At 41.8% G+C, this 23,178-nt stretch overlaps 1 long non-coding RNA gene across 1 annotated transcript in view; it reads left to right on the top strand.

Annotated features, from left to right (window-relative positions):
- LOC133242736 (uncharacterized) overlaps positions 1 to 11,063 on the top strand; it is a 59,744-nt gene extending 48,681 nt beyond the window's left edge. The window contains exon 3 of the long non-coding RNA XR_009734887.1: positions 10,930 to 11,063. This is a non-coding gene — a long non-coding RNA (uncharacterized LOC133242736). The remainder of the gene's footprint in view (positions 1 to 10,929) is intronic.
- Positions 11,064 to 23,178: the final 12,115 nt, after the last annotated feature.

Genomic DNA, 23,178 nt, shown 5'->3' with positions numbered 1-23,178 from the left:
AGCTTATTGATATTTCTCCCGGCAATCTTGAGTCCAGCTTGTGCTTCCTCCAGCCCAGCGTTTCTCATGATGCACTCTGCATATAAATTACATAAGCAGAGTGACAATATACAGCCTTGATGTACTCTTTTTCCTACTTGGAACATGTCTGTTGTTCCATGTCCAGTTCTAACTGTTGCTTCTTGACATGCATAGAAGTTTCTAAAGGGGCACATCAGATGGTCTGGTTTTCCCATCTCTTTCAGAATTTTCCACAGTTTACTGTGATCCACACAGTCAAAGGCTTTGGTATAGTCAATAAAGCAGAAATAGATATTTTTGTGGAACTCTCTTGCTTTTTCCATGATCCAGCGGATGTTGGCAATTTGATCTCGGATTCCTTTGCCTTTCTATAACCAGGTTGAACATCTGGAAGTTCATGATTCACATTTTGCTGAAGCCTGCTTTGGAGAATTTTAAGAATTTCTTTACTGGCATGCGAGTTGAGTGCAATTGTGCCATAGTTTGAGCATTTTTTGGTGTTGCCTTTCTTGGGGGTTGGAGTGAAAACTGACCTTTTGCAGTCCCATGGCCACTGCTGACTTTTCCAAAGTAGCTGGCATATTGCGTGCAGCACTTTCACTGCATCATCTTTCAGGATTTGAAATAGCTCCACTGGAATTCCATCACCTCCACTAGCTTTGTTCAGAGTGATGCTTTCTGAGGCCCGCTTGACTTCACATTCCAGGAGGTCTGTCCCTAGGTGCGTGACCACACCATCATGATTATCTGGGTCATGAAGGGTTTTTTTGTGCAGTTCTTCTGGGTATTTTTACCACCTCTTCTTTATATCTTCTGCTTCTGTTAGGTCCATGCCATTTCTGTCCTTTATCCAGCCCATCTTTGCCTGAAATATTCCCTTGGAATCTCGAATATTTTGAAGAGATGTCTAGTCTTTCCCATTCCGTTGTTTTCCTCTGTTTCTTTGCATTGATCACTGAGGAAGGCCTTCTTAACTCTTCTTGCTATTCTTTGGAACTCTGCATTCAGTTGCTTATATCTTTCCTTTTCTCCTGTGCTTTTCGCTTCTCTTCTTTTCACAATTATTTGTTAGTCCTCCCCAGACAGCACTTTCGCTTTTTGGAATTTATTTTCCATGGGGATGGTCTTGATCCCTGTCTCCTGTACAATGTCACGAACCTCCGTCCATAGTTCCTCAGGCACTCTATCTCTCAGGTCTAGTCCCTTAAATCTATTTCTCACTTTCACTGTATAATCCTAAGGGATTGGATTTACATCATACCTGAGTGGTTTAGTCGTTTTCCCTACTTTCTTCAATTTAAATCTGAATTTGGCAATAAGAAGCTCATGAACTGAGCCACAGTCAGCTCCCAGTCTTGATTTTCTGACTGTATAGAGCTTCTCCATTTTTGGCTGCAAATGATATAATCAATCTGATTTCAGTGTTGACCATCTGATGATGTCCATGTGTAGTCTTTTCTTGTGTTGTTGGAAGACTGTGTTTGCTATGACCAGTGTGTTCTCCTTGCAAAACTCTATTTGCTTTTGCCCTGCTTCATTCCATACTCCAGAGCCAAATTTTCCTGTTACTTCAGGTGTTTCTTGATTTCCAATTTTTGCATTCCAGTTCACTGTAATGCAAAGGACATCTTTTTTGGGTGTTAGTTCTAAAAGGTCTTGTCAGTCTTCATAGAAGCATTCAACTTCAGCTTCATCATTAATTGTTTGCACTTAGACTTGGATTACTGACATTGAATGGTTTGCCTTGGAAAAGAACAGAGATCATTTTATAGTTTCAGAGATTGCATCCAGCTACTGCACTTTGGACTCTTTTGATGACGATGATGGCAACTGCATTCCTTCTGAGGGATTCCTGCCCACTGTAGTAGATAGAATGTTCATCTGGGTTAAATTCACCCATTCCAGTCAATTTTAGTTCACTCATTCCTAGAATTTTGACGTTCACTCTTGCCATATCCTGTTTGACTACTTCCAATTTGCCTTGATTCATGGACTTAACATTTATGGTTCCTATGCTCTATAGCTCTTTATAGCATTGGACTTTTCTTCTGTCACCAGTCACATCCACAACTGGGTATTGTTTTTGCTTTGGCTCAGTCCCTTCATTCTTTCTGGAGTTATTTCTCCGCCGATCTCCAGTAGATTATTGGGCACCTACTGACCTGGGGAGTTCTTCTTTCAGTATCCTACCATTTTGCCTTTTCATACTGTTCATGCGGATCTCAAGGCAAGAATACTGAAGTGCTTTGCCCTTCCCTTCTCCAGTGGACCACATTCTCTCAGACCTCTCCACCATGACCTGCCCAACTTGGGAGGCCCCACAGGGCCTGGCTTAGTTTCATTGAGTTAGACAAGGCTGTGTTTCTAGTGTGATTAGATTGACTAGATTTCTGTGATTCTGGTTTCAGTGTGTCTGCCCTCTGATGCCGTCTTGCAACACCTACCGTCTTACGTGGGTTTCTGTTACCTTGGACGTGGGGTATCTCTTCACGGCTGCTCCAGCAAAGCGCAGCCACTACTCTTTACCTTGGATGAGGTATATCTCCTCACTGCCACCACTCCTGACCTTGAACCTGGAATAGCTCCTCTAGTCCCTCCTTTGCCCATGCAGCCAGCACTCCATGGACCTGTGGTATCAGTCCTGATTATTCACTAGAAGGACTGACGTTGAAGCTGCAACTCCAGTACTTTGTCCACATGATGCAAAGAACTGTCTCACTGGAAAAGATCCTGATGCTAGGAAGGAATGAAGGCCAAGGAGAAGGGGAAGAGAGAGGATGAGATGGTTGGATGGCATCGGGGATTCGATTGACTTGAGTTTCAGCAAGCTCTGGGAGTTGGTGATGGACAAAAAATCCTGGTGTGCTGCAGTCCACGGGTTTGTACACAGTCGGACACAACTGGACAAATGAAATGAACTGATTCCAATAGGGAGAATGCTTTGAACACAAGTTCTTAACATGTCTCAAAGTGGAACAGAAAAAGATATTTCATTAACACGGAAGATAAGGAGGGTGCGCAGCAACTATCTGTGTGTGTAAGTTTGATGTGTGTGTGTGTGTGTGTGTGTGTGTGTGTGTGTGTGTGTGTGAATGGGAAAGAGGTGGGACGGACGAACAGACAGCATGATGGAGCAGTTTGACTGGAAGTGTTTCTTTCTGTAGTAAGCTGATTCTTAGAATGAGCTGTTAAAGGAGTCAGAAATGTCTGACTCTTAGCGCTTGCTCAAGCGTGGGGGAAAGCTGAGGTTCAGAGGAGAGAAGCACAGCTAACGTTTAGCCAAGCCTAGTCAGTGGGTATATTATGGATGACTGTGAGCACTTGGCCAGTCTCTGCTGTTGTTTAAGAGAGGCCAAGTCAGCCCTTCGACAGTATGGTTGTTATCAAAATTGCAAATCCATGTGCTTGATGCAGAATGAGGCCCATCAAAACTAAATGTTAGTGTTTGGAACAGGGAAAGGTTTATTACAGATTCCTACAAGGATGTGGGTGGCTCTTGCCCTAAGAACCCAAAGTTACTGAACGTTTTTGCTAAGTACATTTATTTATTTATTTATTTATTTATTTATTTTATTTTATTTTTAAACTTTACATAATTGTATTAGTTTTGCCAAATATCAAAATGAATCCGCCACAGGTATACATGTGTTCCCCATCCTGAACCCTCCTCCCTCCTCCCTCCCCATACCATCCCTCTGGGTGGTTCCAGTGCACTAGCCCCAAGCATCCAGTATCGTGCATCGAACATGGACTGCCATCTCGTTTCATACATGATATTTTACATGTTTCAATGCCATTCTCCCAAAACTTCCCACCCTCTCCCTCTCCCATAGAGTCCATAAGACTGTTCTATACATCAGTGTCTCTTTTGCTGTGTCGTACACAGGGTTATTGTTACCATCTTTCTAAATTCCATATATATGTGTCATTATACTGTATTGGTGTTTTTCCTTCTGACTTACTTCACTATGTAAGCCATACTTCACTACGGCTCCAGTTTCATCCCCCTAATTAGAACTGATTCAAATGTTTTCTTTTTACTGGCTGAGTAATACTCCATTGTGTATATGTACCACTGCTTTCTTATCCATTCATCTGCTGATGGACATCTAGGTTGCTTCCATGTCCTGGCTATTATAAACAGTGCTGCGATGAACATTGGGGTACACGTGTCTCTTTCCCTTCTGATTTCCTCAGTGTGTATGCCCAGCAGTGGGATTGCTGGATCATAAGGCAATTCTATTTCCAGTTTTTTAAGGAATCTCCACACTGTTCTCCATAGTGGCTGTACTAGTTTGCATTCCCACCAACAGTGTAAGAGGGTTCCCTTTTCTCCACACCCTCTCCAGCATTTATTATTTGTAGACTTTTGGTTGCAGCCATTCTGACTGGCATGAAATGGTATCTCATAGTGGTTTTGATTTGCATTTCTCTGATAATGAGTGATATTCAGCATCTTTTCATGTGTTTGTTAGCCCTCTGTATGTCTTCTTTGGAGAAATGTCTATTTAGTTCTTTGGCCTATTTTTTGATTGGGTCATTTATTTTTCTGGAGTTGAGCTGTGGGAGTTGCTTGTATATTTTTGAGATTAGTTGTTTGTCAGTTGCTTCATTTGCTATTATTTTCTCCCATTCTGAAGGTTGTCTTATCATCTTGCTAATAGTTTCCTTTGATGTGCAGAAGCTTTTAAGGTTAATTAGGTCCCATTTGTTTATTTTTGCTTTTATTTCCAATATTCTGGGAGGTGGGTCATAGAGGATCCTGCTGTGATGTATGTCAGAGAGTGTTTTGCCTATGTTCTCCCCTAGGAGTTTTATAGTTTCTGGTCTTACGTTGAGATCTTTAATCCATTTTGAGTTTATTTTTGTGTATGGTGTTAGAAAGTGTTCTAGTTTCATTCTTTTACAAGTGGTTGGCCAGATTTCCCAGCACCACTTGTTTAAGAGATTGTCTTATATCCATTGTATATTCTTGCCTCCTTTGTCAAAGATAAGGTGTCCATATGTGCGTGGATTTATCTCTGGGCTTTCTATTTTGTTCCATTGATCCATATTTCTGTCTTTGTGCCAGTACCATACTGTCTTGATAACTGTGGCTTTGTAGTAGAGCCTGAAGTCAGGTAGGTTGATTCCTCCAGTTCCATTCTTCTTTCTCAAGATAGCTTTGGCTATTCAAGGTTTTTTGTATTTCCATACAAATTTTGAAATTATTTGTTCTAGCTCTGTGAAGAATACTGTTGGTAGCTTGATAGGGATTGCATTGAATCTATAAATGGCTTTGGGTAGTATACTCATTTTCACTATAATGATTTTTCCAATCCATGAACATAGTATATTTCTCCATCTATTAGTGTCCTCTTTGATTGCTTTCACCAGTGTTTTATAGTTTTCTATATATAGGTCTTTAGTTTCTTTAGGTAGAAATAAGAAAAACGAATTAAAGAAATGAGGACAATCTCAGAGACCTCCAGGACAATATTAAATGCTACAACATTCAAATCACAGGGGTTCCAGAAGAAGAAGACAAAAAGAAAGACCATGAGAAAATACTTGAGGAGATAATAGTTGAAAACTTCCCTAAAATGGGGAAGGAAATAATCACCCAAGTCCAGGAAACCCAGAGAATCCCAAACAGGATAAACCCAAGGCGAAACACCCCAAGACACATATTAATCAAATTAACAAAGATCAAACACAAAGAACAAATATTAAAAGCAGCAAGAGAAAAACAACAAATAACACACAAGGGAATTCCCATAAGGATAACAGCTCATCTTTCAGTAGAAACTCTTCAAGCCAGGAGGGAATGGCAAGACATATTTAAAATGATTAAAGAAAATAAGCTACAGCCCAGATTATTGTACCCAGCAAGGATCTCATTCAAGTATGAAGGAGAAATCAAAGGCTTTTCAGACAAGCAAAAGCTGAGAGAATTCAGCACCACCAAACCAGCTTTCCAACAAATACTAAAGGATATTCTCTAGACAGGAAACACCAAAACAGTGTATAAATTCGAACCCAAAACAATAAAGTAAATGGCAACGGGATCACACTTATCAGTAATTACCTTAAACGTAAATGGGTTGAATGCTCCAACCAAAAGACAAAGACTGGCTGAATGGATACAAAAACAAGACCCCTACATATGTTGTCTACCAGAGACCCACCTCAAAACAGGGGACACATACAGACTGAAAGTGAAGGGCTGGAAAAAGATTTTCCATGCAAATAGGGACCAAAAGAAAGCAGGAGTAGCAATACTCATATCAGATAAAATAGACTTTAAAACAAAGGCTGTGAAAAGACACAAAGATGGTCACTACATAATGATCAAAGGATCAATCCAAGAAGAAGATATAACAATTATAAATATATATGCAACCAACACGGGAGCACCGCAGTATGTAAGACAAATGCTAACAAGTATTAAAGGAGACATTAACAATAACACAATAATAGTGGGAGACTTTAATACCCCACTCACACCTATGGATAGATCAACTAAACAGAAAGTAAACAAGGAAACACAAACTTTAAACGATACAATAGACCAGTTAGACCTAATTGATATCTATAGGACATTTCATCCCAAAACAATGAATTTCACCTTTTTCTCAAGCACACATGGAACCTTCTCCAGGATAGATCACATCCTGGGCCATAAAGCTAGCCTTGGTAAATTCAAAAAATAGAAATCATTCCAAGCAAATGAATTCGCCACATGTAAACATGTGTTCCCCAAGCATCTTTTCTGACCACAATGCAGTAAGATTAGATCTCAATTACAGGAGAAAAACTATTAAAAATTCCAACATATGGAGGCTGAACAACACAATGCTGAATAACCAACAAATCACAGAGGAAATCAAGAAAGACATCAAAATTTGCATAGAAACAAATAAAAATGAAAACACAACAACCCAAAACCTGTGGGACATGGTAAAAGCAGTCCTAAGGAGAAAGTTCATAGCAATACAGGCACACCTCAAGAAACAAGAAAAAACTCAAATAAATAACGTAACCCTACACCTAAAGCAACTAGAAAAGGAAGAAATGAAGAACCCCAGGGTTAGTAGAAGGAAAGAAATCTTAAAAATTAGAGCAGAAATAAATGCAAAAGAAACAAAAGAGACCATAGCAAAAATCAACAAAACCAAAAGCTGGTTCTTTGAAAGGATAAATAGAATTGACAAACCATTAGCCAGACTCATCAAGAAGCAAAGGGAGAAAAATCAAATCAATAAAACTAGAAACGAAAATGGAGATATCACAACAGACAACACAGAAATACAAAGGATCATAAGAGACTACTATCAACAGTTATATGCCAATAAAATGGACAACGTGGAAGAAATGGACAAATTCTTAGAAAAGCACATCTTTCCAAAACTGGACCAGGAAGAAATAGAAAATTTTAACAGACCCATCATAAGCACGGAAATTGAAACTGTAATCAAAAATCTTCCAGCAAACAAAAGCCCAGGTCCAGACGGCTTCACAGCTGAATTCTACCAAAAATTTAGAGAAGAGCTAACACCTATCCTGCTCAAACTCTTCCAGAAAATTAAAGAGGAAGGTAAACTTCCAAACTCATTCTACAAGGCCACCATCACCCTAATACCAAAACCTGACAAAGATCCCACAAAAATGAAAACTACAGGCCAATATCACTGATGAACATAGATGCAAAAATCCCTAACAAAATTCTAGCAATCAGAATCCAACAACACATTAAAAAGATCATACACCATGACCAAGTGGGCTTTATCCCAGGGATGCAAGGATTCTTCAATATCCACAAATCAATCATTGTAATGCACCACATTAACAAATTGAAAAATAAAAACCATATGATTATCTCAATAGATGCAGAGAAACCCTTTGACAAAATTCAACATCCATTTATGATAAAAACTCTCCAGAAAGCAGGAATAGAAGGAACATACCTCAACATAATAAAAGCTATATATGACAAGCCCACAGCAAACATTATCCTCAATGGTGAAAAATTGAAAGCATTTCCTCTAAAGTCAGGAACAAGACAAGGGTGCCCACTTTCACCATTACTATTCAACATAGTTTTGGAAGTTGTGGCCACAGCAATCAGAGCAGAAAAAGAAATAAAAGGAATCCAAACTGGAAAAGATGAAGTAAAACTCTCACTGTTTGCAGATGACATGATCCTCTACATAGAAAACCCTAAAGACTCCACTAGAAAATTACTAGAACTAATCAATGACTATAGTAAAGTTGCAGGATATAAAATCAACACACAGAAATCCCTGGCATTCCTATACACTAATAATGAGAAAACAGAAAGAGAAATTAAGGAAACAATTCCATTCACCATTGCAACGGAAAGAATAAAATACTTAGGAATATATCTAGCTAAGCACATTTAAAAGCAAATGTCAGAGAGAGTTGTGGTAAGTTGTTACAGACCTCTTGGTGTCACATCCTTTGTGCTTAAGTTAAGTCATGGTCAGGTAATAATGTTCCTATATATCTCTGCCACATGAATGTTATTTTCTGTCATTCTTGCCCTGTCAAGAGAGGGCAAAGTCTCAAGGCACAACTTTCAGCTTGAAATGTCCCATCCTGGATAAGCAGAAACAGATCTCATTTGGCAGCTCCTTCGGGTAAGGTTCGCACATTCTGCTCAGCTCTCATCCTTGATGGACCCAGGCACCCAACCCAATAGGTCCTGTCTCCTCAGGCTGTCCAGGTGAGGAGACCAGTTCTCAGTGACTAACGCCCAGGCAAATGGCCATTGCTAGGAGTTGGCAGAGACAGGGATGGGGAGAGGATAACCGCTCCTCAAGGCCTGGGCCAAGGCTAATGGAGGGCCTTAGTGAGGGCTCTGGAGCACTACAGGATGTCGTCCTTCCAGCTCATACACTGACCTAAGGCTTGGTCATCTCCAGGCCCCCCAAAAGAATGCTTAAATCTGCCTCTTCTCTCATTTTCTGGTTGAAGACCACCACAGCACCCTTCCTTAATCACTTCCCCAATACTCCCTTCTTGATCATAACTGAAGGCAGGGCCCACTGTGGTGCTGATCAATAGGTTAGCAGAACAACGAATGGTCAATCATTGACAGTTGGCTGCTTGTGAATGGGGCCATCTGAGGCACCAAGCAAGGCTGAGCTACACCTGTTGCCTAGGAACAGCATGCGTTGAAATGAAGCACATCAATGGCTAACTTCATAGGGCTGTGCTCACTCTGCTCTGTTACATTGTGAATAGAATAAGCATCACTGTGAGGTTAAGGTTTGTCAAAGTAGTTCTCAAAGTGGGCTGGCTTTGACATTCTTGTTGGCTTTGAAATATTAGCTATAATATATGTGGCACATGCAATCACGTGGCAGCTGTTGGAGGGGCATATAGATAAGCACTGCTGACTGGCATGCCTGGGAATACAATGAAAAGAATGATGTACAAAAGTTAAAAAAGCATGTGAAATCAAAATCTGCGGTTGGAAAGGAGTCAGTCAAAAAGATTAAAGCACACTGGACCCAAGGTATCCTTATGGAACAGAGCAGCATGAGCACAGCCATTAGCAGGTAGCCATTGCTTTGCCGAATTACTCCACATCCTGTTACTAAGCAACAGGTCTTGGCAGCAATTGGACAGTGCATCGCTCAGCCCTGCCAATAAGCAACTGACTATGAGTGTGATGCCTACTGGAACTTCTTCTGCTCAGTTATTGATCAGGTCCACATTGATCCCTACCTGATGATAACTCTCAAAGAGGGACCACTGGGGAAGTGATTCAGTCAAGAAACAGTGGTGCATTGGTCATCTGAATCTTGCCTTTGGGCAACTTTCTTTTTGTGTGTGTGTGTGTGTGTGTTTTTTAAATCGGGAATGTATTTCTGGTGATGGGCAAGTTGAGTTTCCCTAGTCAATATGAGTGTGGAAGTGCCCCAACAATATTAGTGGAGGAGAGGTTTATGAATTTCTTGGCTCTGATGTGTACTTTTATGGAGACAGTATATAGACCTTGGGGCAACAGACTGAGCATTCACCAAGTCTTGGGGTCTCTAAAGCTCATTGGAGTAGAAAAAACATCCAACCTGTTCTTAATTACCTTTTTCCATGTTAAGGGCTTGCTCTTAAATTCCTTAAGCCCCTCAAGAACACCCACTAGGAAGAGGGTGGTCGAAAGATGAAATGACTAGACAACTCTGAGGAATAGATTGGAGTCAAAAGTGTTTGGTCGAGGTTCATACAGGGATGGAGGAGGCAGGAGTGTTGAAGGGGGACATATAAGTCAATAAAATAAAGGGCACTGAAAGAAAGTCTGAGGGTCATGAGAAGAAACACCATGCCCCTCAATCACCACTCCCCAGAATCAGACACACAGAGGGGTCAGGGGTGAGAAAGTTGTATCATGGCCTCCCTCAGCACCCACTAACCCATGTTGATGGGCACAGTGGTGCTTTGTAATGTCTAAGACCCCAAAGCCACCATTGGCTGGGGGAGTGCCTAGCTGACCAATCAGATTGAAGGGTGTGGCTCCTCATTGTCCTGAGAAGGTATATATAGAGAGGTTAGAGGCAGAGATTCTGGGTTAGATCATTTCATGCTATCATCATAAAGTAACGAGGAAGCCACAGCAGCCAAGAAGAGTTCCAATGCAGTGTGCTTCAAGGGTGAAAGGACGAAAGAAGACCCTTTGTCCACAGAGGTACAGAGGCAGTGTGAAGGTATGATGATTCCATCTATGCTGCCCACGTTCTCCATTGACTTTGCTGCCCAAGACCTCTACAATGCCCGTGCCTGCCACAAAAGCCCTCATCAGCCCACATCCCTTTTTCATGAAATCTCCCTTCCAAATTAGATGTTATACGCTTTCCTCAAAACTAGGGAAGTACAAGCTGGGCAGCCAGTAACTGGGTAGAAAAGGTCAGACAGTTTAGAATTGTGTCTCCAGAGGTCTGCTTTCTTAGAAATGGCCAACCAGGAAAAGACTGACTCTCACACTAACATAGTAAACTGATGGCTGCAATTAAAATACACATCAAATGGTGAAAAGATGATATTTGTGTGTGTGTGAATTTTCTGATGGGAAGGGAGGGAAGGAAGCAAAGAGGTGGGCACCTGAGTGGGGAGGGATGTGGGGTCCCAAGAACTGAGGGAACATACCCTCATGTCCCCAATTAGCCAAAGAGTAGAGATCTCGACTGGGTCAGGAGTCTGCACTGAAGGTGAATAACCATGCTTAACAATTTGTCTCAGAGGCAAGGAGTAGTGGTGCGGTGCTACTGCCATTGTTTGGGGTGTGAGGTGACATTAGGGTCTAGATTGCCAGAACCCAAATGGGAAGAGGGCTTCACATGGGGATGGTGAATGTTTAACTGCCTCTGACTGAGGCAGGCAGAAATCACCTCCTGGCCACTTAAGTCATAACGGGCTTTGTTGCATCACTCACCTATGCTGTCAGCTAAAGGTGCTCAGGAGGCACAAAATGCGGATACAACTAAAACCTACAATTGGCACTCCCAAAGATTAAAATTATGTTTGGAGTGATGAGACCAAATATCAATTAGGCCACTGTTATCCTAAGAAATTTGTGGGAGCAGTGTGTTCCCAAGGGCAGGGCAGTGGAGGGGGCCCAATCCTGGTGCAGATGACTAACAGGATCACGACACTGATAATGTTTTTCGGTGGGGGGCACCATGCAGTTTGTGGGATCTTAGTTCCCTGACCAGGGATTTATCCGGTTCCCCTTCTAGTGGAAGCATGGAGTCCTAACCACTGGACAGCCAGAGAAGTCAGGACAGAGACTTTTGATAAAAGTATTAATATAAGACTGTGTAAAAGCTGGTCTTATACTTATCACCATCCCCTAGTATTTCTAAATAACTACAGTCCTCAAACATTCTTCCCCAGTAAATTCTTTTGTTAGTCCAAGTTCTACAAGTTTTCATGGTTAAAAAGAAGAGTATCGAATATTTAATTTGGTGTTAACTTTAGTTTTGAAGTGTTTGAATACATTCAAGGAGTAGTCAATCAAATATGGGAGATATATAAGGAAGAATCTCTACCAGAGGAATCCCATGTGTTTTCAGAAAACATTTTAGAAACACTTAAAACAGACTTTCACCATCAGCATCAAAGGAGTTGAGTTCGGATTTTAAGTCAATGCTACGGTATCTTTTATCTGGACTGCAGCTCCCTGGTTAAATCTTTCTGGCACTTTAACTCCTGAGAAACACAGTTGATGATTCCACATCAGTCACTGAATGTGATTTAAAATCATTAAGTATGAAGGAGACCCTGGGTTTGTTGTCCTTTCAAAGGAGGTGGGAGAACTATCAACTCTGACTGTGAAAATTAGTCAGGTAAGCAGCTACCAGGATGATATGGATAGACAGCCCTGATAGGTGGGTGCTCTGATTCCAGATGTATATGTTATCACCATTTAACACTATCACACTTTAATGCCCTGTTGTAGGACTGACTGAAATACTTGCTGTTAGGCGAAGGTAACAGATGACTAGGCCTGAACAGCTGAAAGTGAAAATTGCTCAGTCGTGTCCGACGGTTGGTGACCCCATGGACTATACAGTCCATGGTATTCTCCAGGCGAGAATACTGGAGTGGATAGCCTTTCCTTACTCCAGCTGATCTTCCCAACCCAAGGATCAAGCCCAGGCATCCCACATTTGAGGTGGATTCATCACCAGCTGAGCCACGAGGGAAGCCAAAGAATGCTAGAGTGGGTAGCTTATCCCTTCTCCAGCAGAGCTTCCCTACCCAGGAATTGAACTGATGTCTACAGCTTTGCAGGCAGAATCTTTCCCAACTGAGCTATCAGGAACGTCCTGAGGTGGACCAAAAGTGGAGGTTCGAGGGCCTTGTTTCCCTGAAGTAGCGCTGATATATATTTTAATATCTGTGGATATACTGCCACCTTGAAGAAAGAATTCAGGATGCATAGAGTTTAAAAAGGAACCAAAGACTCTTTGGGTTAAAAGAGAAAAACATAAACACTAAGTCATGAGTTTAGAAAGGGTATATCCATTTAGATGAACAACAATAAATCAATATCAGACGCCTGTAGCTCTCCTGGAAAAGGACAGTATATTGTGATTCAAACATGACAAGTCCTATTGCAAACGCTGTGTTGTATGGGGGTGGGGGGTTTGCTCATTAGCACTCACAAAGAGTAGTAGAAACTCTTTATACTTCTACTAATACACGTTCGCTATGAATAGATTCTAACTGACCCCTCTAGATGTGGCCATAACAACCTCTATTGACTGATCCAGTGATTTCTCTAAGACATTCTATGTTCCTCTATGCCTGTGTCAATCCTATCTTCTGTGACTCAGAAACTAGCAACCATCTGAGGCCAGCCTAATGGTCACCTCCCAAGGTAATGTTCTTAATCATTCTCTTGTGTATTAATATGTTCACATACTCTAATCACTTGCAGTTCATTACATGCATTTTGTAGGATAGATTTTTGAGTATGTATCTTATCAGAAATGCATGCCAGAGAGGTAAACGGATTAAAAATCAACAGTGTGATGGTATACATTATTATCAGAAGTTGGATTATCTAAGACTGTAAGGGAGAAAATCACTCTCTTCTGCCAAGTATGTCCAGGAATCTGTTTGAAAGTATAGTAAAAACCATAAGCTTGATAGTGGATCAGAAGTCAAAGGAACTTAAATGAGAAGCTTATTTTATTAGTAGTCAAGAGGAGCTGTATGCCTTTGTATTAAGACCACCCATTTGCATGACACCAAATGCAAAAGACAAAGCAGTGCCCATGGATTCATGATGAGTGCACAATACTGCTGGCCCAGAGGCTTCTCTTGATTGGCAGAGGTCAAGAGCAAGTCTATGTGCCTAGGGTCAGAACGCATCTGCCCAGGATCACATCCACATATCAGCGGGAATCAAGTGGGAGTCCCCAAACTTTACATGCTCCTGGCCAAGTCCCTCACTCCAGTGCCTTTCCTACAGGCTTGTCACTCATTACTGCCTTGAGATGATCATGATTAAGTTTCACCTCACCATCTCTTCAATTAACTGCCGTGGGCAACTAAAAATCTGAATGCAAAAGATTGAAATAGGACCCTTAGCTTATACCACATAAAAAACTAAACTCATGGGGAGGGAGGAGGGAGGAGGGTTCAGGATGGGGAACACATGTATACCTGTGGTCGATTCATTCTGATATTTGGCAAAACTAATACAATTATGTAAAGTTTAAAAATAAAATATAAATAAATAAAAAGGATCTTGGGGTAGAAAAAGCCTTCATGAGGCAAGGGATTGAATATCAAATGGTGGAATCTAAGTAAGAAATGCAAAGCAGTAAACAGACTCAGGAAGAACACATCACTCTGTGTGCTTCAATCAAGCAGTGGCTAGGAGCAGGTGTTTAGAACCAAATAGATGGGATTTCAAGAAAATAAATAAATAAACTCAGAGTTGATTAAGGATTTAAATACAAGATCTGAAACTATAAATCAACTAGAAGAAAACATCCTGGAGAAGTTTTAAACATTGGTTTTAGAAGTGATTTTATGTATGTGACACCGAAAGCATAGGCAACCACAGCAAAAATAGAAAAGTAGGACGACTTCAAACGATTAAATTGCCTCCCCCAAAGAACATCAAAAACACATCTTTGCATACACACTGACAAAACCAGAAGGGAAAGAGACACGTGTACCCCAATGTTCATCGCAGCACTGTTTATAATAGCCAGGACATGGAAGCAACCTAGATGTCCATCAGCAGATGAGTGGATAAGAAAGCTGTGGTACATATACACAATGGAGTATTATTCAGCCATTAAAAAGAATACATTTGAATCAGTTCTAATGAGGTGGATGAAACTGGAACCTATTATACAGAGTGAAGTAAGCCAGAAAGAAAAACACCTATACAGTGTACTAATGCATATATATGGAATTTAGAAAGATGGTAACAATAACCCTGTGTATGAGACAGCAAAAGAGACAATGATGCATAGATCAGTCTTATGGACTCTGTGGGGGGGGGGAGATTTGGCAGATTGTCATTGAAACATGTATAATATCATGTATGAAATGAGTCGCCAGTCCAGGTTCGATGCACAATAATGGATGCTTGGGGCTGGTGCACTGGGACGACCCAGAGGGAGGGTATGGGGAGGGAGGAGGGAGGAGGGTTCAGGATGGGGAGCACGGGTATACCTGGGGCGGATTCATTTCGATGTTTGGCAAAACTAATACAATATTCTAAAATTTTAAAATAAAATAAAATTAAACAAACAAACAAACAAACACATCTATATAGAAGCCAAGCTGATGGTTACCAAATGGCAAGTTGGGGCGGGGGGATGAATTGGGAGTTGGGGATTAACATCTATATAGACACCACTATGTATAAAATAGATAACCAACAAGGACCTACTACAAAACCACAGGCAACTCTGCTAGAAAATCTGTAACAACATAAATGGAAAAAGAATTTGTAAAGGAATAGATATATGTATGTGTGCCTGTGCAAGCTCAGTTGATTCAGATGTGCCCTACTCTTTGTGACCCTATGGACTGTAGCCTGCTAGGCTCCTCTGTCCATGACATTCTCCAGGCAAGAATACTGGAGAGGCTCATCATGTCCCTCTGAGCATATCTTCCCTACCCAGGGATTGAACTCAAATCTCCTTCATTGCAGGGTGATTCTTTAACAACTGATCCAAGTGGGAGGCCCAAATGCATGTATATGTAAAGCTGAATCACTTTGCTGGACACCTGAAACACAGCATGGTAAATCAAATATACTCGAATGAAAAAAAATAAAAAGAATTCATCAACATGTAGAACAATTAGCTCAAAAAACTAATTGGAAAATGCAGAAAGATTCCCAAACTTACTCTCAAAATAAGATTGATAGGGAGCAGGGTATGTAGAGAAAAGGATGATTCAAGTCCTGACATGTGCCCATGGGAGAGGACTCAGAATATAAGGGAGATTACACGGTTGGAGATATGTCCTTGGTGTTAGTGATTCCAACCATATATTGGACACAAAAGTCCTGGGGTCTGACACAGGGAAGAGAAACACCTTTAGATGTTTGCAGAGCTATGTAGACTAACAGGAGGTCTGTGGGAAGCCCAGAATCCCCCCTCCAGGAGCTAGTGCTCAGGAGCTTGCTCCCAACCACAATGAAGAGGACAGATTGAGACCGCATTTGTGGATGCCTGTTTTCCAAAGTACTTCCCACACTTACACACGCCATGCTTACTCCGTGTGGCTGATCTGCACTGGAGCAGGGGCTGCCATGACCAGGCAGACAGCTGGGATGTGGGAAACAGAGGTGCATGTGGCCCAGGGCGGCATGCAGGTGGAAGAGCCGGGGTTATGCTCATGGGGGGCACTTATATAGGCAGCATATCAGGAGAAGTCCTGATCTCTGAGGGAGGTAAGACTGGCACAGCAGATGACCAAGTATGTGCCCAGAGCCCATGAGGGCCTCGTCTGCCCAACAGCACACCTCTTCAACAGGGCAGGGATTGCAGAAGCTCGGGGAAGTGATCAGCTGTGAGGGACCAAGTAGTCTCAGAAAAGAAGGTATGTTTAAGCAGGGCAGGAGACGCTAATGATGGTGATGGCACAGATGGCACGTTTGAGGTAGCCTGGATCTCTGTATACAGCCAGCCTGGAGATTTGCTCCTTTTGTTATTTTTCTAACCAGAACATGCTCCTCTTGTCCCTCTGTGGCAAGGGTTGCAGTGCTATGAGAAGGGAGCGATCATACTTGAGGGAACATAGCCAGATCTGGCCTGATATTCAGGGCTTCTGCTCCAGAAACTTGGGATCCCACCCTGCCCCCAATAGGACAGTGAAAGCCACTGAGGAAAAGGAAGTCTGTGCCTCACATCTGGCTTCAGACCTGGTACCACTGAACTTCCCAGCCATACGTGCTGCCACACGCTAAAGAAAGATGTGACTTGTGGTCCATCAAATCCAGGACACCCCCCATCCCACCCCCCGCTGACTATGGTACAGTCTGTACAGTGATGCTCCACCACAAGATCACCCCTTCAAGACCATAATACATAATTGATGCACTTAAATACAGAGAGGCAGTGACAAATGGGAAGACAGAAGGACTGGTATCCACTGAAAGACTGAGAGGAAGTCAGTTCAGTTTGTCAGTTGTGTCTGATTTTTGCGACACCATGAACTGCAGCACACCAGGCCTCCATTTCGATCACCAACTCGCGGAGTCCCCCAAACCCATGTCCATTGAGTTGGCGATACCATCTAAACATCTCTTCCTCTGTCGTCCCCTTCTCCTCCTGCCCTCAATGTTTCCCAGCATCAGGGTCTTTAACAATGAGTCAGCTTTTTGCATCAGGTGGCCAAAAATTGGAGTTTCAGTTTCAACATCAGTCTTTCCAATGAACACTCAGGACTGATATCCTTTAGGATGGACTGGTTGGATCTCCTTACAATCCAAGGGACTCTCAAGAGTCTTCTCCAACATCAGAGTTCAAAAGCATCAATTCTTTGGCACTCAGCTTTTTTATAGTCCAATTCTTTTTTTTTTTTTCTAATTTTATTTTATTTTTAAACTTTACATAATTGTATTAGTTTTGCCAAATATCAAAATGAATCCACCACAGGTATACATGTGTTTGCCAATCCATACCTGACCACTGCAAAAACCATAGCCTTTACTAGACAGACCTTTGTTGCCAAAGTAATGTCTCTGCTTTTTAGTTTTTATTTTTATTATAAACTTATTTATTTTAATGGGAGGTTAATTACTTTATATATTGTATTGGTTTTGCCATATATCAACATGAACCTGCACAGGTGTACATGTGTTCCCCATCCTGTACCCCCTCCCACCTCCCTCCTCGTACTATCCCTCTGGGTCATCCCTGTGCACCATCCCCAAGCATCGTGTATCATGCATCGAACCTGGTTGGCAATTCGTCATATATGATATTATACATGTTTCAATGCCATTCTCCCAAATCACCCCACCCTCTCCCACAGAGTCTCTGCTTTTTAATATGCTGTCTAGGTTAGTCATAACTCCACTTCCAAGGAGTAAGCTTCCTTTAATTTCATGGCTGCAGTCACCATCTGCAGTGATTTTGGAGCCCAGAAAAGTAAACTCAGCCACTGTTTCCACTGATTCCCCATCTACTTCCCATGAAGTGATGGGACAAGATGCCATGATCTTCGCTTTCTGAATGTTGAGCTTTCGGCCAACTTTTTCACTCTCTTCTCTCACTTTCATCAAGAGGCTCTTTAGTTCTTCTTCACTTTCTGCCATAACGGTGGTGTCATCTGCATATCTGAGCTTATTGATATTTCTCCCGGCAATCTTGAGTCCAGCTTGTGCTTCCTCCAGCACAGCGTTTCTCATGATGCACTCTGATTATAAATTACATAAGTAGAGTGACAATATACAGCTCTGATATCCTCTTTTTTCTACTTGGAACCAGTCTGTTGTTCCATGTCCAGTTCTAACTTTTGCTTCCTGACCTGCATAGAGGTTTCTCAAGAGGCAGGTCAGGTCGTCTGCTATTCCCATTTCTTTTAGAATTTTCCACAGTTTACTGTGTTCCACACAGTCAAAGGCTTTGGCATAGTCAATAAAGCAGAAATAGATATTTTTATGGAACTCTCTTGCTTTTTCCATGATCCAGAGGATGTTGGCAATCTGATCTCTTATTCCTCTGCCTTTTCTATAACCAGCTTGAACACTGGAAGTTCATGATTCACATTTAGCTGAAGCCTGCTTTGGAGAATTTTGAGAATTACTTTACTGGCATGTGAGATGAGTGCAATTGTTCGGTAGTTTGAGCATTCTTTTTTGTTGCCTTTCTTGGGAATTGGAGTGAAAACTGAGCTTTTCCAGTCCTGTGGCCCCTTCTGAGTTTTCCAAATTAGCTGGCATATTGAGTGCAACACTTTCACTGCATCATTTTTCAGGATGTGAAATAGCTCTACTGGAATTCCATCAGCTCCACTAGCTTTGTTCATAGTGATGCTTTCTAAGGCCCACTTGACTTCACATTCCAGGATGTGTGGCCATAGGTGTGTGATCACACCATCATGATTATCTGGTTCATGAAGACTTTTTATTTACAGTTCTTCTGGGTATCCTTACCACCTCTTCTTAATATCTTCTGCTTCTGTTAGGTCCATACAATTTCTGTCCATTATCGAGCCCATCTTTTCATGAAATGTTCTATTGGTATCTCAAATTTTCTTGAAAAGATGTCTAGTCTTTCCCATTCCAATGTTTTCTTATATTTCTTTGCATTGATCACTGAGGAAGGCTTTCTTTTGTATTCTTGCTATTCTTTGGAACTCTGCATTCAGATGCTTATATCTTTTCTATTCTCCTGTGCCTTTTGCTTCTCTTCTTTTCACAACTATTTATAAGCCCTCCCTAGACTGCCCTTTTTCTTTTTAGCCTTTCTTTTCCATGGGGATGGTCTTGATCCCTGTCACCTGTACAATGTCACGAACCTCCATCTGTATTTCATCAGGTACTCTATCTGTCAGGTCTAGTCCCTTATATCTATTTCTCACTTCCACTGTATAATCATAAGGGATTCGATTTACATCATACCTGAATGGTCTAGTGGCTTTCCCTACTTTCTTCAATTTAAATCTGAATTTGGCAATAAGAAGCTCATGATCTGAGCTACAGTCAGCTCCCAGTCTTGTTTTGCTGACTGTATAGAGCTTCTCCATCTTTGGCCACAAACAGTATAATCAATCTGATTTAAGTGTTGACCACCTGGTGATGTCCATGTGTAGAGCCTTTTTTTGTGTAGTTGGAAGAGGATATTTGCTATGACCAATGTGTTCTCTTTGCAAAACTCTATTAGCCTTTGCCCTGCTTCATTCCATACTACAGAGCCAAATTTTCCTGTTACTCCAGGTGTTTCTTGACTTCCTACTTTTGCATTCCAGTCCACTATAATGTAAAGGAAAACTTTTTAGTGTGTTAGTTCTAAAAGGACTTGATGGTCTTCATAAAACCGTTCAGCTTCAGCTTCTTCATTGTTACTTGTTGGGCCATGGACTTGGATTACTGTGATATTGAATGGTTGGCCTTGGAAACGACAGAGATCATTCTATAGTTTTTGAGATTGCATCCAGCTACTGCATTTTGGATTCTTTTGTTGACCATGACAGCTACTAGATTTCTTCTGAGGGATTCCTACCCGCTGTAGTAGATAGAATGGTCATGTGAGTTAAATTCACACATTGCAGTCAATTTTAGTTCACTGATTCCTAGAATTTTGACATTCACTCTTGCCATCTCCTGTTTGACCACTTCCAATTTGCCTTGATTCATGGACTTAACATTCCAGGTTCCTATGCTATATTGCTTCTTTATAGCACTGGACCTTTCCTCTGTCACCAGTCACATCCACAACTGGGTATTGTTTTTGCTTTGGCTCAATCCCTTCATTCTTTCTGGAGTTTTCTCCATCGATCTCCAGTAGCATATTTGGCAACTACTGACCTGGGGAGTTCCTCTTTCAGTATCCTATCATTTTGCCTTTTCATCCTGTTCATGTGGATCTCAAGGCAAAAATACTGAAGTGGATTGCCCCTCCCTTCTCCAGTGGATGACATTCTGTCAGACCTCTCCACCATGACCTGCCCAACTTGGGAGGCCCCACAGGGCCTGGCTTAGTTTCATTGAGTTAGACAAGGCTGCAGTTCTATTGTAATTAGATGGACTAGATTTCTGTGATTCTGGTTTCAGTGTGTCTGCCCTCTGATGTCATCTTGCATCACCTACCATCTTACGTGGGTCTCCCTTACCTTGGACGTGGGGTGTATCTTCACGGCTGCTCCAGCAAAGCACAGTCACTGCTCCTTACCTTGGACGAGGTATATCTCCTCACTGCCACCACTCTTGACCTTGAACGTGGAGTAGCTCCTCTAGTGCCTCCTGGGCCCATGCAGCCACCACTCCATGGACGTGTGGTATCAGTCCTGATTGTTCACTAGAAGGGCTGACACTGAAGCTGCAACAGCAGTACTTTGTCAACCTGATGCAATGAACTGTCTCATTGGAAAAGATCCTGATGCTAGGAAGGAATGAAGGCCAAGGAGAAGGGGAAGAGATAAGATTAGATGGTTGGATGGCATCAGGGATTCAAAGAACTTGAGTTTCAGCAAGCTCTGGGACTTGGTGATGGACAAGGAATCCTGGTGTGCTGCAGTCAATGGGGTTGCACACAGTCGGACACAACTGAACAAATGAAATGAACTGATTGCAATAGGGAGAATGCTTTGAACACAAGTTCTTTTTTTTTTAACTTTTATTTTATTTTATTTATTTATTTTTTTCATCTTTTAGGATTTTATTTGTTTTTTTTTAATTTTTTTTCTAATTTTATTTTATTTTTAAACTTTACATAATTGTATTAGTTTTGCCAAATATCAAAATGAATCTGCCACAGGTATACCCGCGTTCCCCATCCTGAACCCTCCTCCCTCCTCCCTCCCCTACCCTCCATCTGGGTCGTCCCAGTGCACCAGCCCCAAGCATCCAGTACCGTGCATCGAACCTGGACTGGCGACTCGTTTCATACATGATATTATACATGTTTCAATGCTATTCTCCCAAATCTCCCCCACCCTCTCCCTCTCCCACAGAGTCCATAAGACTGATCTATACATTCATGTCTCTTTTGCTGTCTCATACACAGGGTTATTGTTACCATCTTTCTAAATTCCATATATATGTGTTAGTATACTGTATTGGTGTTTTTCTTTCTGGCTTACTTCACTCTGTATAATAGGTTCCAGTTTTATCCATCTCATTAGAACTGATTCAAATGTATTCTTTTTAATGGCTGAGTAATATTCCATTGTGTATATGTACCACAGCTTTCTTATCCATTCATCTGCTAATGGGCATCTAGGTTGCTTCCATGACCTGGCTATTATAAACAGTGCTGCGATGAACATTGGGGTACACGTGTCTCTTACACAAGTTCTTAAAATGTCTCAAAATGGAACAGAAAAAGATATTTCATTAACATGGAAGATAAGGAGGGTGCGCAGCAACTATGTGTGTGTGTGTACGTTGTTATATGTATGTGTGTGTGTGTGTGTGTGTGTGTGTTGAGATGGGGAAAGAGGTGGGGATGGATGAACAGACAGCATGATGGAGCAGTTTGACAGGAAGTGTTTCTTTCTGTAGTGAGCTGATTCTTACAATGAGCTGTTAAAGGAGTCAGAAATGTCTGACTCTTAGGGCTTGCTCAATCATGGGGGAAAGCTGAAGTTCAGAGGAGAGAAGCATGGCTAAAGTTTAGCCAAGCCTAGTCAGTGGGTATGTTATGGATGACTGTGAGCACTTGGCCAGTCTCTGCTGTTGTTTAAAAGAGGCCATGTCAGTTCTTCGACAGTGTGGTTGTTATCAAAATTGCAAATCCACGTGCTTGATGCAGAATGAGGCCAATCAAAACTAAATGTTAGAGTTTGCAACAGGGAAAAGTTTATTACAGATTCATACAAGGATGTGGGTGGCTCTTTTCCTAAGAACTCAAAGTTACTGAACGTTTTCAGTTAAGTATATTTAAAAGCAAATGTCACAGAGAGTTGTGGTAAGTTGTTACAGATGTCTTGGTGTCACATCCTTTGTGCTTAAAGTTAGGTCATGGTCAGGTAATAATGTTCCTATATATCTCTACCAGATGAATGTTATTTTCTGTCATTCTTGCCCTGTCAAGAGAGGGCAAAGTCTCAAGGCACAACTTTCACCTTAAAATGTCCCATCCTGGATAAACAGAAACAGATCTCATTTGGCAGCTCCTTCAGGGCAAGGTTCCCACATTCTGCCCAGCTCTCATCCTTAATGGAGCCAGGCACCCAACCCAATAGGTCCTGTCTCCTAAGGCTGTCCAAGTAGGGAGACCAGTTCTCAGAGACTGAGGCCCAGTAAGATGGCCACAGCTAGTAGGTTGCAGAGACAGGAATGGGGGAGAGGTTCAATGCTCCTCAAAGCCTGGGTCAAGGCTACTGGAGGGCCTTAGTGAGGGCTCTGCAGCATTACATGATGTCGTCCCCAGTGTATTCCCTTGGACCCCCAGCTCACCCACTGGCCCAAGGCTGGGTGATCTCCAGGCCCTCCAAAAGAAGGCCTGA

Source organism: Bos javanicus, chromosome X (assembly GCF_032452875.1).
Source record: "Bos javanicus breed banteng chromosome X, ARS-OSU_banteng_1.0, whole genome shotgun sequence".
Taxonomy (NCBI): domain Eukaryota; kingdom Metazoa; phylum Chordata; class Mammalia; order Artiodactyla; family Bovidae; genus Bos; species Bos javanicus.
Note: the sequence above shows the minus strand (reverse complement) of the source record. Positions and strands in the feature narration are given on the sequence as shown.